Raw genomic sequence first — 14,605 nt, forward strand, 5'->3', positions numbered from 1 at the left:
AGAAATAATAAATCAAAGCTTTAATAGTACACTTATCCTGATGAGCACTGAGTAAAACATGGAATTGTTGAATCACGATATTGTATACCCAAACTAATACGACACTATATATTAACTACACTGGAATTAAAAATTTTTTTTAAAGTATTTCCAATCTTATTTCCAGGTAACAAATTATTTTTTTCTCTGTATTTTTTTTGTTCTGTTATTTGTTTGTTTGCTTGCTTTTCACCATTTCTAGGTATAAAATGTCCCAGACTTATTTGGAGCCTCTTTCACTGTTTTATTCCTTTTGATTAGGATTTCTTGATTCTAGATGCTGAGTTCCTTGACTTCTGTTTCTTACTTAGTTATGTACCTATATTTCCTAATCAAGCTCCTATCAAAGAGTAAGTATTAAACGTATGTGTGGTGTCTCTTTACTAGCATAATCTAAACCCAGGATTTGGGGATGCCTGGGTGGCTCAGGCAGTTAAGCATCTGCCTTTGGCTCAGGGTGCATGATCCTAGGGTCCCAGGATCGAGTCCCACATTGGGCTCCCTGCTCAGCAGAGAGTCTTCTTCTCTCTCTGCCTGCTGCTCCCCTGGCTTGTGCTCTGTATCTCTCTCTATCTCTCTCTGACAAATAAAATCTTAAAAAAAAAAAATAAACAAATAAACCCAGGATTTAAATTAGGGCTAATATTGTAGTATTTTAGAAATGGTACATATTTTGCAATTTTTTTCCTAGAAAGAGAGAAAATAACCCAGGAACTATGCCATCATTAGCAAACATATATTAGGATGTATTTCTCCTGTTGTGATTTAAAATCCTGCTAAATTTTCTCTGAGATTAGAGGTTTTGCCTGTGATTTGGCACATACGTTTATGATCAGCTTTTGCATTTGTCTCCGGACTAGACCGGATGTTAGTAAAAATTTCCATACACCTTTTTATCCGATTACTGTTTTGTGAATACAAGGCATTCCTACTCATTATGTCTCTAGATGGCTCCCCGCAAATGTAATCAGGAAGAAAATCACAAATTGGGAAATTAACACTTTAAAAAGTCTTCCTGGGGAGTGAGGCTAGATGGCATGTGAAAGCTACCTTAACAAGTTCAGTATTACCACAAATGTTTCCTACACAACTGAGTTCAATTCTATTTAAAAAAAAAAAACTCCAGAAGAATTTAAAATGTATGAAAAAAACAAAACATATTTGCTTCATGTAAATATCAAAATCCCAACTTTAGGTTTTAAAAGGTTATTTGTTTTGGATATAGCTTCCAAGAACCCAGCTTCCCCAGCTCTAGTAGTTTGCCAATAGACATGATGAGAGGGAGAACAGTGGAAAATAGTTGTGACTGTCTCTAGTACATGCCAATCTTCTTTTTCAAGTGCCACTTTGACAAAATGATGCCTGGTTGATGATTCATTTGCTTGAAAAATCTTCTGGGCTAGATCCAAACATTACAAAAAAGGTGTACAAGAAGTATTTTGTCACTGTTCCATACAACCGCACCAAATAGAAGAGAGAAAAAAAATTCTATGCTCTCCTACTATGTATAGTTAATTCCATACATCACTATTAATCATAATAATATAATATCTTTACTATTAAATAAAACCTTAGAGTCAATTTTACCATAGAGATAAGAAACATTGAGGTCTAGAGATTGAGCTTCTTACCTAACATTTGACAGTTAATTAGAAACTAAGCTGAACCACAATTTAACTACTCTAGCCAACAATAAGGAGGTTTTCCTATAATAAATTTTTGGGGTAGCTCTTTCCAAAATGTGTGATTTTGAGGTTTAAACAGGGAAATAATAAAACTCTTGCCCCAGTCCAGTAAAACCTTTACTTTCTAACATGGAAAGTTCGATAATAATTGTTTCTAAGGCCCCTGAAATGACTACTATTTTTAGATGCTCCACCTCAGTAGATATGCCGAGTAAGGGAAGAAAGAAAAATAAAATCTGCAGGAAGATTCAAGATGAAGAGGAGTTAAGTAGTCAGAGAAATAGAGCACCAGGGTGGAAAAATACATATCAAATTAGAACAAAAGAACTTGTATTAAAAATACTGGATGAGTATCAGTCATATATATTTACATGCAGAGTAACTACTGTTGTTATGGTGGTTCAATAATATGCTCATAAATTCTTTGATACCCCTCTCTTCAAAAGGCAGAATGTAATTCCTCTCTTCTTGATTTTGGGCTAAACTTAGGGATTCACTCCTAATGAATAAAATATGTTAGAAATGATGGTGCCTGACTTCCAAGATGAGTCACAAAAGGCATTGTGACTCCCTTTTTTTCTCTTGGATCTCTCAATACAGTCAGCTGCCATACTGTGGGGACAGTAAATAAGCCTTACAGAGATACCACGGTGTCAAGAAACTAAGCCTTCTGCCAACAACTGATACTAACTTGCTAGCATGTAAGTCACCCCGGAAACGGATCCACCAGCCCTAGTCAAGCCTTCAGATAACTGCAGCCCTGACTAACATTTTGACTGTAATCTCATAAGAGATCTTGAACTAAAACCAGGCAACTAAGCCCCGTTCCTGCCTCCTAGAAACTGCAACATAATAAATCTTTATTGTTTTAAACCATTAAATTTGGGAGTAATTTGTTACAATGCAATCGATAACTAATAATGTTGTCATGTTGAAGTGAAAAAGTAGCGTCACAGAACTCATAATGGAGTGAGCCATATGAAATCACTGTTTCTGTAAGTCATAGATCAGCCATTCCATATGGTTCAACCTACTGGACAGGAGCTCTTACCAACTTGTTTCATTCCTGATGGACTGGACTTCAGTCTCTCAGGACACATTGCTCAATGTGTTTGTCATTTTCTAAATTACAATCACATGGCAAATTAGTCAGGACTTTCTGGCACAATGTTCTGATACAAGAGTTGGAAACCAATTATTTGTGGATTACCTCTTAGTTTAGACATGTAAAAGATAATTATTAGCAAATGATGATCATTCTCTCTTGCAAAAGGTATTTTGGGCTTTAAACTTGGAACAAATATTTGAATAAATGATAAAATATGTTTCAAATATCTTACACAATCCTAAGTACCAAAAGTCATTTTCTTCTGATCCTTAGAAGCACTGCTTGTTCTTAGAGCAACGTTTTCATTGCATTAAAACACACAAACACACAACCTCAGTCTGTAAGTATGTAATTACCTTAGAGTGCTAGTGCTCCCCTGATTTTAATCCCATTAAGATGCCTCAGCTGATGAGAGACTATGGACTCTGAGAAACAAACTGAGGGTTCTAGAGGGGAGGGGGGTGAGGGGATGGGTTAGCCTGGTGATGGGTATTAAAGAGGGCACGTATTGAATGCAGGACTGGGTGTTATACGCAAACAATGAATCATGGAACACTACATCAAAAACTAATGATGTAATGTATGGTGATTAACATAACATAATAAAATTAAAAAATTAAAAAATAATATATATAATAAATATAATATAATAAATAATATATATATAAAAAAAAGATGCCTCAGCTGACCCAGGTAACACAAAATTAGCCTTTTGATAACTTACTTTTTTTGACACAACCTTTGCCATTTACTTCTTTTTTTTTTTTTTTTTTTTTTTAAAGATTTTATTTATTTATTTGACAGAGAGAGCGAGAGAGCACAAGCAGGGAGAACAGCAGAGGGAGAGGGAGAAGCAGGCTCCCCGCCAAGCAGGGACCCCGATGTGGGGCTCGATCCCAGGACCCTGAGATCACGACCTGAGCTGAAGGCAGACGCTTAACCATCTGAGCCACCCAGGCGCCCCGCCATTTACTTATTTCTATTGACAGAATATATCAAGCTGTTGAGTGAGAATTGATTTCTACTTCTAGATTCCCTAGAGCTTTCACATGTGTGCTTGATTTAATGCAAAGCTTTATGTGTAACCTTTCCAGCAGCAGATCACAACAATTTCTCATTTATCTTTTTCATTTTCAGCTTTAACTGAAGACAAATCTTAAATGGGAAGTTATAAAAATTGGTATAATTTACCCTGACTCCAGATGCAAAATTCTATTACTTTAAAAAAGTTTTCTTCAATTACCTGTCTTAAGAGTTTGTAGGGATGTGTCATATATGAATAACTGTCATGGGGTGTTTATTTTCTTTGAAAAAAAGAATCCCTGAGCTAAAATTCCATGATTGCTAATGAAATTACTCTATCATCTTTGGGATCTATTGACAGAGGAACAGATAGGGTTCTTCTCGTGCTTCTAACAAAGGTTTGGCCAACACCAGTGATTAATTGGAAGCAACAAGGAAATCTTCACAAATTTAAAATTAGAAATCATGTTTCATTTTGTATATTACCAGAGCATGAACTTACCTAACTTCCTAGTAAGAGTGATAATGTTAACTGTGCCTTTTTCTGGATAATAAGATTAAAAATTGATTTTTGTTTTCATTTCTGTTTATTTATATTCCTTAGCATTAATTTTAAGAATTAATGTGTACTTCTACTCTATTCTATTATATAAATAGGCAATTATTAGTGATATTTATACTTAACATATAATTTATGTACTATAAATGATATCTTAGTGTAAACACAGTAACTCTGTTTGGCACACTGATACTAGAAATAATATATAAAATTACCAATTGACTTAAATGTAAGTATAAAATCTTATTGAGTCTTTTTCTTGTTTTATTTTTAGAGAGCTCAGCCTATCTCTACATCCTCTAACAGAGAAAGATTATGAGCTGAAACACCTATTGCTACCCACATGGGGAAATTCTGAGCTTCTTAAACCATTGGCAAATAATGTGTACAGCTTGAACTTCCTCTGACAACAGAATGCTACATTAAAGGACAACAAATCTGGCAATAACTCAAATTTAACAGGTTGCTATAGCAAATCTATCTTTCTAAACAACCAGTGTGTGATCCCACAATAGTATCAAGAGTGCACTGTACTGAGAATTAGAATGCTTATATTAAAGCTGCTAACTTGCAGTGGGTTTTATGGAGGTATAATTTTCCATTTAAAATGTAAACTTCTCTGTACAAAAACACTTGAATAATTATGAAAATGTAAGTAAATCCTTTGCAAAAAGTAATTATGGTGAGGGAGACTTTCTTTTGCCTTCCGTGTTTTATGAGTGTATTTGGTTCCATAAGCAAACTAATTAAAATGTTGCAAGACACACTGAAATGCTGGCATTTTAGATGGAAAGCAGTTGTACTCCTGGCAAAGACTGTTTCATGTTTCTAAGGAGTTTTGAAATTGTAGTTATAAACTATTCAGTCAAGCAAACTGAAAACAAGAGCCAAAATCATGCTCTCAGCTTTGAGATCTGTAGCCACATGCCACCACAAAGCCGTGAATTTTCTAAGTATAAAATGGGACAAAAAATACATTTGTTTTGTTAGAAAACATTTGGAAAAGGGGGCGATAAACGACTGTAGTACTTATATAATTAAAATAAGAAAAAAAATAATTTGGAAGTCATAAAATTGTTTTAGGTTGATTATTTCCATGATTTAAAAATGATTAGCCAAATGGCTGGCAAATAATGTTTCCACCACAAATAGGAATGCTCTAGCATGAAAGCTAATAAGATGGAGAACTGTGTTATGGTACAGTCTCAAGAGTAGATACTTTACCTGAGAGCCCTGGATGTATAAAACAGCTGCACAGTGATTATCAGGAGTACTGCATGCAACCGACTGCATTTGGAATTTGATATCCATCTTCTTCACTTTGGCCAGTCCTGCTTTGGGCAAGATTTATTGAGTTGCTACTTTGTACCAATCACAGTGGTAGGAAGGGAAGTTTCAGTACTAAGAAGTCTAGTATGGTGTCTGTCTGCATGGATTTACAGTGCAATCCCTTAAGAAGGCAGTTTAGCGCGTTAGTGATTTATGGACTCTGGGGCCAGACCACATGGGCTTAAATCGCACTTGTCCACTAATTATCTCTGTGATATTGGACAAATTAACTAATCTGTCCAGTATGCTCATCTGTGGAATAAGAATTATAACAATCCTACCTCATGTAGTTGCTATGAAAATTAAATGAGTTAGCCTACGTATAAATGCGTAATTCCTGGCAGTCAGTATTATATAGGTTATTTGCTATTATCTTATCTCCACTCCAACTCAGCAGTGCTATAATATTGCCTACTAGATAACATAATAGCTAATTTTACAGAAGGTAGATATCCAGTAATAGTCAAAGATCAGAAAAAGCCTCTAGAAGGCAGAGCTGTGGGCATCTGAAGCCTTTACTATGTGCTCTGCATGCAAAATATAAGGATACAGTAGGGCTATTACCCAAACAAGCTCATGTTAAATATGATAGAAAGCATACAAATGACATCTGAGAGCAGTACAAGAACCACTTTTATGAAATAGAAGAAAAACAGCAGTTTAAAATTAAATCATCATCATCCATCACAGCTATCATTATTCAGTCCTTACCCCTTCTAGATGCCAGGTACTAAATAAACTCTAAATGGTTTCCTAATGAGCCCTGAAAGCAACCTTGTAGAACAAGCATTATTATTATTATTATTATTTTACCCATCTTACAAGTGTAGAGGCTGAAGCTCAGATAACTTCATTAAGTTTTCCCAGGCTATACAGATAGGGATGAAGATATGACAAGAACTCAGGTCTCTCTGTGTCTAAAGTGTATGTTATTATACTCTATTGCAATCCTTATCATATTATGAGCATGTTGCCATGTCATTAAATGTTCTACACAAACATGTTTTCTAATGGCTGCAAAGTGTCCTAGTGTATGTCTGTACCATTATTTATTTACCCCCTTCTGTCCTGTCAAATATTTAGGTTGTTCCTAGTCCCTGAGGTATTGTATATCATTTGTAATACAAATCTGCCTTACAAGTTTTTGTATACATTTGATTAGTCTCTTAGTAAAGATTCCAAGAAATGAAGTCACCAGGCTAAAGGATGTGAACATTTATAAAACCCTTAATATAAATTGTCAAATGGCCCCACCAGCAAAGTGATAGCAATTTGCTCTCCCTTCCATAATTTTAGAGCTTGCTCATTTCACTGCATCCTTGCCAATCCTGAATGTTAGCAATATATTTTTTCTAAAAGTTTCTTACAGATTTCTAAGTCTCCTATTGATGTAATTTGTATTTTCATTTCCACTGGGTGCTTGGAGAGAAAAGTACCATTTATTGAAAACAAAACATGTGGACAATACTTCAACATTCACTTATATCTATCTTTACCCCTCATTCTTCTCCTTGCGTTCAATCTTTGCTTTTCCCTTCACAGAATTTTCTAAAACTCCAAGTCTCAATTTATTGTTACAATGTTTGGGAAGTTTTCCCAACATCTCTAGACAAAGTTTGTTACTTTCTCTGACCTATGAACATGCCTTATGCTATCATTTATTCCATTATAGTGAAATTATGATTTACTTCTCTCTTGTCTCTTCCAGATTATGAGCTACTGAAGAAGATCTTACAACTTATTAGATCCCCAGGACCTAAGAGATAGTCAAAATTCTTAAGCAAATTTAATTAGCACTTGCCACAAAAGCACAATGACTCTAGATTTCGATTAAATTTTCATTGTTTCCTTAAATTACGGATTTACTCATCAATCAATAGTGTACTTGATTACATGCTATGGGACGGTATAAAAACTGAATAAAGGCATGTAGTGGAATTACCTTGTTCTAAAAGAACTTGTTCTATAAAAAAGTAAAAATCAGCCTTGCTGATTGTTCGGAGTTAAGGATTTAGAAATCATAGCAATGTCTACTCTCTGTCTTGCACTTACTATGTACACTTACTTTATGCCCTACTCTTTGCAGGACACATGTGTGTGTGTGTCTGAGAATGTGTGTGTGTATGTATATATTTGTATATACGTATATACCCATATACAGATATACAGTGTATATATATATTTTTCATTTAATTTTTAAACAGTCATGTTACTTACCTGCTATAATTTTCATTTAATAAACAAGAACAATGTGAGATACATTAGTTAACAGTTTCAAGGTTAAAGACTAATGGCAGAGCCATGTTTGAATATTAGTCAGAGTGACTCCATAGATTGTGCTTCTGCCTTCCAATAATATAATGTAGTTAAAGAATTTAACGAGGGGATACCTGGGTGGCTCAGATGGTTAAGCATCTGTCTTTTTTTTTTTTTTATAAAGATTTTATTTTATTTATTTGACAGAGAGAGAGAGAGACAGCTAGAGAGGGAACACAAGCAGGGGGAGTGGGAGAGGGAGAAGCAGGCTCCCGGCCTAGCAGAGAGCCCGATGCGGGGCTCGATCCCAGGACCCTGGGATCATGACCTGAGCCGAAGGCAGACGCTTAACGACTGAGCCACCCAGGTGCCCCTAAGCATCTGTCTTTGGCTCAGGTCATGATCTCCAGGTCCTGGGATGGAGTCCCGCATCAGGTTCCCAGCTCAGCGGGGAGTCGGCTTCTCCCTCTCCCTCTGCCTCTCCCCCTGCTTGTGCTCTCTCTATTTCTCTCTCAAATAAATAAATAAATAAATAAATAAATAAATAAATAAATATTTTTAAAAAAGTATTTAATGAGAATACTTATAAAAACAGGAGGTGCAAGGATGTTGGTGATGTCCAATTGTTTCTCTTCATTTTAAAGAACTATACTCACGATGCATTGAAATCAAACTAGCGATGTTAAATATTCTCATTTCATATGCTTAGACTATATTACAACTTATTCTTGTAAAATCCAAATATTGCAGGAAGAAGAAAAAACAACTTTGTCTTGTTTTAGATGTCTTTTCAGATGGATGCAACAACAGTTAAGATATCAAGTAAACTTCACAGAAATTATTTGTCAGTGAAACTCTCAGGAGATATCTTTGCTCTGTAGCATTTTAATGCAATGTAATGCCCTTGGTTTTTTATTGAGAAAAACAACAACCAAACCACAAGGGAAATTCTATAACTCATTGAGCCTGATGTGTATGGCTGGACTTCTACATCGTTAAAATAAAACCCAGAAAGAGTATGTTCATTAATAGCAGATAGGACTTAAGAGGTGTGGCAAGGCCTTTTAAAAACTCAACCTATTCTTTTTCAAGGCACATATTACAAAACAAATTCTTTGTCAAGGGGTACATACAGCAAAAGAAATCCTTTTTCAAGGAGCATACATTGCAAAATAAAGTTTCTGCTGTTATATAATTGTATAAATTAGCACAAGAACTCTTCAGAGTGTACAAGTGAGAGGTCATGCAATGGAACCGTTTGGCAGTCTGTTCAAGCCTATGTATGTCTAATGGTTTAAATACCTAAAATAAAATATTAAGGTACAAATAATTACAAAGCAAACCAATTACATTAAAATGCTATCATCAAATAATTTAAAAAATGTGATATATATGTGTTCTTTCTTTTTTTTTTTTTTAAGATTTTATTTATTTTTCAGAGAGAGCAAGAACACAAGCAGGGGAGTGGCAGTCAGAGAGAGAAGCAGGCTCCCCACTGAGCAGGGAGCCCGATGCGGGACTCAATCCCAGGACCCTGGGATCATGACCTGAGCTGAAGGCAGATGCTTAACCAACTGAGCCACCCAGGAGTCCCAATATGTGTTCTTTCTTATTAATACATTAAATAACAGATTTCTCAGTAGGTCTAATGATGATTGTTATTTCAAGGTGGCCATAAGTATAAATAAGTCAGGTTAACTGCAACAACAACAGATTTCTATTATGTCTATTGGTGACAAAGTCACAGGAGTTGCCAATAGTAATAAGGTTTGTCATCTACATTTGTAATTGAAAGAAATGCTATATATCCTCTAGAGGAAATAAAATTAAATATAACTAAAAATAAAGACGTGATTTTTAAAATTTCCAATCACACAGGTGATCACCACCCCCCACCAAACAAGAGCAAAAACATACACAAACAAACAAAAAAACTATTGGAGTCTATCTACAGACTTCAAGTTCAGAACTTCTATATTTGTGCTCACTTTGGCCACACATATACTAAGGCTGGAATGATACAGAGAAGATTAGTATGGCCCCCATGCAAGGATGACACGCAAATTCATGAAGCATTCCATATTTAAAAAAAATAAAGAACTTCTATATTAATGCGTTTCTATTTTAAAATACAATTTGCCATTTCCTTGAAAACTTAAAATTCTGATCACCTGAAAGAGAAAAAAGCTGAGAGAGAAATTAACTATGAAATGCAAATACATTATCACAAGGAAAAAATATTTTTTTCTATTTTTTGTATCTATATAAGATAATGGATATTAACTAAATTCACGTGGTAATCATTTCGTAATATATGTAAGTCATTTTGCCCTACACCTTAAACATACAGAATGCTGTATGTTGATTATATTTCAATAAAACTGAAAGAGAAGTAAGTACAAACTTATAGGCAAGCTTGTATATCAGGAAACTAAATGAACAAGTATGGAAATGAAATAGTTATCTAGATCAGTCATATTTCATTGATCTTAGTGACTATAAGAAGTCCAAAGATGTTAGTAATATTTTGTTGTTTTAAATCTTACAACATGTTGCCAAGAACATCATATTTTTTCTTTTTTTTTTTCTTTTGCCTGCCAGAGTCACACATTTCTCTCTCTACCCACCCACTCCTTTTTAGACTATATCTTTTGCAAGAATAGTCACATTTAAATAAAATCTTTGGATTAACAATAATCACAATTTTAAAGAAATGCTATTCCTCTGATGGTTCTATTAAGACGTGAACTTTAAATAACATTGTCTTAATCTCTCAGGAAATCGAAATTTAGATTTGTGGTTTGGCAGCAGACCCTATTGCTATTCATGGACAGCGATGCCAAAGTTAAGGCCATGGTTAATTATTGAAACAGGCAGAATTCATTTTTTTTTCAAACAGAAATATGAATGAATCTGCCAGTCCTCCTTACTTTTTTTTTTTTTTTGGCATTTTTAAAATTTTATTGTTATGTTAATCACCATACATTACATCATTAGGTTTTGATATAGTGTTCCATGATTCATTGTTTGTGCATAACACCAAGTGCTCCATGCAGAACGTGCCCTCTTTAATACCCATCACCAGGCTAACCCATCCCTCCACTCCCCTCCCCTCTAGAACCCTCAGTTTGTTTCTCAGAGTCCATAGTCTCTCATGGTTCATCTTCCCCTCCGATTTCCCCCCCTTCATTTTTCCCTTCCTACTATCTTCTTCTTTTTTTTAACATATGATGTATTATAAGTTTCAGAGGTACAGGTCTGTGATCCAACAGTCTTACAGTATTCACAGCACTCACCATAGCACATACCCTCCCCAATGTCTATCACCCAGCCACCCCATCCCTCCCACCCCCCACCACTCCAGCAACCCTCAGTTTGTTTCCTGAGATTAAGAATTCCTCAGATCAGTGAGATCATATGATACATGTCTTTCTCTGATTGACTTAATTCGCTTAGCATAATACCCTCTAGTTCCATCCATGTCGTTGCAAATGGCAAGATTTCGGGTTTTTTGATGGCTGCATAATATTCCATTGTGTATATATACACCACATCTTCTTTATCCATTCATATGTTGATGGACATCTTGGCTCTTTCCACAGTTTGGCTACTGTGGACATTGCTGCTATAAACATCGGAGTGCACGTACCCCTTCGGATCACTACACTTGTATCTTTGGGATAAATACCCAGTAGTGCAATTGCTGGGTCGTACAGTAGCTCTATTTTCAACTTTTTGAGGAATCTCCATACTGTTTTCAAGAGTGGCTGCACCCAGCTTGCATTCCCACTGAGAGTGTAGGAGGGTTTCCCTTACTCTGCATCCCCGCCAACATCTGTTGTTTCCTGACTTGTTAATTTTAGCCATTCTGACTGGTGCGAGGTGGTATCTCACTGAGGTTTTGATTTGGATTTCCCTGATGCCAAGCGATGTTGAGCACTTTTTCATGTGTCTGTTGGCCATTTGAATGTCTTCTTTGCCTAAGTGTCTGTTCATGTCTTCCGCCCATTTCTTGATTGGATTATTGTTCTTTGGGTGTTGAGTTTGATAAGTTCTTTATAGATTTTGGATACTAGCCCTTTATCTGATACGTCATTTGCAAATATCTTCTGTTGGTTGTCTTTTGGTTTTGTGGACTGTTTCCTTTGCTGTGCGAAAGCTTTTTATCTTGATGAAGTCCCAATAGTTCATTTTTGCCCTTGCTTCCCTTGCCTTTGGCGATGTTTCTAGGAAGAAGTTGCTGCGGCTGAGGTCGAAGAGGTTGCTGCCTGTGTTCTCCTTTAGGATTTTGATGGACTCCTGTCTCACATTGAGGTCTTTCAACCATTTGGAGTCTATTTTTGTGTGTGGTGTAAGTGCACCTTCTGCATGTGGCTGTCCAGTTTTCCCAACACCATTTGTTGAAGAGATTGTCTTTTTTCCAGTGGACATTCTTTTCTGCTTTGTCGAAGATGAGTTGACCATAGAGTTGAGGGTCCATTTCTGGGCTCTCTATTCTGTTCCATTGATCTATGTGTCTGTTTTTGTGCCAGTACCATACTGTCTTGATGATGACAGCTTTGTAATAGAGCTTGAAGTCCGGAATTGTGATGCCAACAGCTTTGCTTCTTTTTCAACATTCCTCTCGAGGTCTTTTCTGGTTCCATACACATTGTAGGATTATTTGCTCCATTTCTTTGAAAAAAGTGGATGGTATTTTGATAGGGACTGCATTAAACGTGTAGATTGCTCTAGGTAGCATTGACATCTTCACAATATTTGTTCTTCCAATCCATGAACATGGAACGTTTTTCCATTTCTTTGTGTCTTCCTCAATTTCTTTCATGAGTATTTTATAGTTTTCTGAGTACAGATTCTTTGCCTCTTTGGTTAGATTTATTCCTAGGTATCTTATGGTTTTGGGTGCAATTGTAAATGGGATCAAGTCCTTAATTTCTTTCTTCTGTCTTGTTGTTGGTGTATAAGAATGCCACTGATTTCTGTACATTGATTTTATATCCTGCCACTTTACAGAATTCCTGTATGAGTTTTAGCAGTTTTGGGGTGGAGTCTTTGGGTTTTCCACATAAAGTATCATATCATCTGCAAAGAGAGAGTTTGACTTCTTCTTTGCCAATTTGGATGCCTTTTATTTCTTTTTGTTGTCTGATTGCTATGGCTAGGACTTCTAGTACTATGTTGAATAGCAGTGGTGATAGTGGACATCCCTGCTGCGTTCCTGACCTTAGGGGGAAAGCTCTCAGTTTTTCCCCATTGAGAATGATATTCGCTGTGGGTTTTTCATAGATGGCTTTTATGATATTGAGGAATGTACCCTCTATGACTATACTCTGAAGGGTTTTGATCAAGAAAGGATGCTGTACTTTGTCAAATGCTTTTTCTGCATCTATTGAGAGGATCATATGGTTCTTATTCTTTCTTTTATTAACGTATTGTATCACACTGATTGATTTGCGGATGTTGAACCAACCTTGCAGCCCAGGAATAAATCCCACTTGGTCATGGTGAATAATCCCGAATCCTCTTTACTCTTATACACAATAGACACACTTATAACTAAGGTTAAGATGACATTTAAATTTTTAAGTTTTTTTATCTTTGGGAAATAAAATTATACCTTCTAAGATAAAAGATACATTTTTGAATGAGAAGTGACTTTTTAAAAAATTTACCTAAGATAAATTGTGAACAAACTGACAGAAGTGCAAAGCTATGTTAATAAAATTTAAAAATGTCATTGAGGGGCGCCTGGGTGGTTCAGTCCTTAAGTGTCTGACTTTGGCTCAGGTCATGATCCCACGGTCCTGGGATGGAGCCCCACATCAGGCTCCCTGCTTGGTGGGAAGCCTGCTTCTCCCTCTCCCACTCCCCCAGCTTGTGTTCCTGCTCTCGCCCTGTCTCTCTCTCTGTCAAATAAATAAAAATAAAATCTTTAAAATAAATTAAAAAAAATCCTTGAGAAATAATGTGTGTCAGTGAGTGCCCACTCATTAAACTAATTGCTTAAGCTTTGAAAACGATAGATTATTGTCATATAATGTGAGTTTAAGCAATTGCAATTCAATATTAAACATTCTCACCCCCCCACACCCACTTAGGGAATGGTCTTTTATGAGTAGCCCTCTGAAAATTTAAATAACGAAGGAAGCAAAATAAGTCAATCAGAGAAAGACATGTATCATATGACCTCACTAATATGAGGAATTCTTAATCTCAGGGAACAAACTGAGGGTTGCTGGAGTGGTAGGGGGTGGGAGGGATGGGTTGGCTGGGTGATAGACATTGGGGAGGGTATGTGCTACGGTGAGCACTGTGAATTGTGTAAGACTGTTGGATCACAGACCTGTACCTCTGAAACAAATAATACATGTTAAAAAAAAAAGAAGAAGAAGAAGATAGCAGGAAGGGAAGAATGAAGGCGGGGAAATCGGAGGGGGAGATGAACCATGAGAGACTATGGACTCTGAGAAACAATTTGAGGGTTCTAGAGGGGAGGGCATGGGGGGATGGGTTAGCCTGGTGATGGGTATTAAAGAGGGCACATTCTGCATGGAGCACTGGGTGTTATATGCAAACAATGAATCATGGAACACTACATCAAAAACC

At 36.1% G+C, this 14,605-nt stretch overlaps 1 protein-coding gene and 1 pseudogene across 2 annotated transcripts in view; one reads left to right on the forward strand and one right to left on the reverse strand.

Moving 5' to 3' along the window:
- Nucleotides 1–14,605, reverse strand: part of ZNF385D (zinc finger protein 385D) — an 891,953-nt gene that overhangs the window by 526,727 nt on the left and 350,621 nt on the right. The gene's annotated exons all lie outside the window — the stretch shown is intronic.
- Nucleotides 9,978–10,086, forward strand: LOC118555708 (U6 spliceosomal RNA; annotated as a pseudogene).

The sequence above is a fragment of the Halichoerus grypus genome, chromosome 1 (genome assembly GCF_964656455.1).
Source record: "Halichoerus grypus chromosome 1, mHalGry1.hap1.1, whole genome shotgun sequence".
Classification (NCBI taxonomy): Eukaryota; Metazoa; Chordata; class Mammalia; order Carnivora; family Phocidae; genus Halichoerus; species Halichoerus grypus.